A 2,896-nucleotide genomic window follows, 5' to 3' on the forward strand; every position below is an offset into this window, starting at 1 on the left:
AACCAGTTACTCGACTGTTCTGGGAGGTCAAAGTAGGTGATGTGGATAGAAGCCAACGTCGAGATTGTAAATCTGTGCCTAATGCGCGTGGGTTACATTGTGTCAGCGGCTACTCCTTAACAAATGGAAAACTTCTTAGGTATCGGAAATTCTCATGCTTTTGTAGTGCTTGTTTGCAAGGCAGCTGGAGGAGGTGTTCGAACAAATCACACGTTTCTGCATGGAATTATGTTACCCTTGAACCTACAGATGATTTCGAAGATGATGATGAGATTGAAGAGTTTGCATATGAAGGACCATGATGCGTTGAGTGATGCACTTCATGTTGGTGACAATTTTGTTGTTATAGCTCCTCATGACAATAAGGAGCTTGTGGGTTTCTATGTCTTGAAATGTACAGCAAAAAAGACTCAAACTAAAGCTTTACTAAGAGATGCATGGGGGAATGTTGGCAATGCCGGCTCATTTGTTGTCAAAGGAGTTTGGTATGAACAAGCAAAAGAAAATCCCTATGAGTTCAAGCTATTAAATTCTGAGCCTAAAGCCACCTTGCAATCCCACCTTGTACGAGCTATTAAGTTCCCAATGCAGAAAGTGGGACGTACAAGAAAATTCTTACTTTCCTCAGAAACATATGAGGCTATTTACAATAGCACTCCTTTTGATGTATAGCATTCCTAGTTCTAATGTAAGCTGTTTTTGATGGCCCCTCAACATCTTTTCTTTTCTTTTTTCTTTGGGGGAATCTCTATAATCTATGTGCTGAGCATCACCCTGTTTTTCAATTGCTTGAATCGTGTCTAAAATGCCTATGTGATATCCTGAGGCACATAGCATGAACACTTTGTCGAAAGCCTTTCCCTAAAAAAGGAGATGAGGGCAACTCCAGATGAGAGTTGCACATGCAGCCGGCCATTCAAGGGTTCGATGCCCCTGACCGGACAGCCAACCGATGACGGACTCGCACATGCACAGCAGGCGGTTGCTCAACGGTTGTGTTGACACAGGATAAGGTCAGCTTTTGCAGGCCCGTAGCAGTAGGTGTTAGCAGTCTTTTGCACTCTCTTGCTTCTCTCCCGCCTTTGCCATCGGCACCGTTATAGTTGAACGTCGTGAGGGGGGGGGGGGGGGGGGTCATCACGTTGGGGGAGATAATGAGCCGTTCAAAATAATCGCAGGGGCGTGCAAACGTGGCACACTTTTCGAACGTTCGAGGTTGCATGTGCGAGTCCTAAGAGACAATGGACAGGTGACTCTGGTAAATGTTGAATACATCTGATGCATGAACGATCATGACCACTAGAACCAACCCACCCACCAGTACTCTCGTGTGTACATTAAGCCATAAGAAATAAATCATCTCTACAACAGACATAGAAAAATTAAACAAGTGTAGCTTAGTAGCTGCAAGGGTAGCTACTATGCAGATCGGTAGCTGCCCTTAACATTTCCTGGTATCGGAAGTTGTGTTAAGTACTAGTAATTGTGAAACTGTGGAGGTGCAGTGATGAACAATGCGAAAACGTAAACAAGTGTACAAGTTAACAAAAGCTTCTTTACTACATTGAGCATTGGAAGCTGCTTTATTACATTGTGTCATCATTACAAGTGAGAAAAATACTCCATAAGTCAGTAAATGGTTGACTGTTTACATCTCTTATCATGGTTACATGTCAGGATACTATATCTAGCTGTAATACTCTAAAAGCCACTGCTTTGAGATCCTAATGCTCAGGTTATCGATCGGTCTTGGCAGTGCACAGTCCTCGGCATACTTGAGGCGATCTTCCGCACAAAGCCAAGCCATGAGCCAAGATCTTACAGTTGTTGTAAGATATCCTTGAATCTTAGTAGTGTATAATACTCATCTAGAATTCAAATTATTCAAAGCTAAGCATCCACACTTGTTTTCCAAAGGCTCAAGTAGAATTTTATAAACTTTGAAGGCCTACCCCCATTTTTCAATGAAGGAATATCAAGACTTCTAACAAACAAAAGACTAGTAATATCCAGGGTCAAAGTACAGTGACTGTGGGATCAAGATCTTCTAAGCAAAATTGAGAATGCATTCCAAGCCAGTCAGCCATCCAGCAAGGGTCCACGATCTAGATACTCAGAAAAATTCCTAAGAGCCAGGTATAATAAAGTCCATAACAGACAATCGTTGAAAGTTCTCAAAAAATACAACATCCATATCCTTCCCTAAGTTCAAGCCACGCAAAACCCACATGAGGCCTTTGATCAAGTTAATTTTTTTAAAAACAAGTATACATATAATTGCTTGCTTTTTCTAAGAAAATAACTGTCATAGAGCCATCCCAATAAGAATGGGTTTCTAACATCAATTGATAGCCACCTTTGAAGTAGTGAGGGGCATGGTCTAGATAAATGCTTTTCAATAATCCATGCCAAAGGAGAGGAGTGGATAATTCCTCATTAAGTGGAGCTAAGAAGGTACATATGTATTAATCAGCTACAGGTTGGACATTTATGTACCAAAACATTATCAACTACAACATTTGAGCCCACAATTTATTTTTTTTAATAGCAAAACTGAGTACCATTTTTCCTTAGCAATAGGTGATGCCGTACTGAGTATCATCATCACATAACAATAGATCATAGCTCAACCTAGTTATATATGAAGTATAGGTAATTAAAAAAACCCAGGACAAACAGCATAGAGGTTATTTTTTTAGGTAATAAATAACCATAGTACGACAACAATCCTGCAACCAGGTAATTTAAAAAAAACACATCATTATAACCACCGAGGTCAGTTGATAACGCTAATCCCAACAAGTAGTAGCATCACCCAACACTAGATTAGTCCACACTCCCAATGTAGCAACTTATACATAAGTATGAAGACAAATGTTGTTGTTTTAGACAGGAG

This window comes from Adiantum capillus-veneris, chromosome 10 (assembly GCF_014529385.1).
Source record: "Adiantum capillus-veneris isolate H3 chromosome 10, ASM1452938v2, whole genome shotgun sequence".
Classification (NCBI taxonomy): Eukaryota; Viridiplantae; Streptophyta; class Polypodiopsida; order Polypodiales; family Pteridaceae; genus Adiantum; species Adiantum capillus-veneris.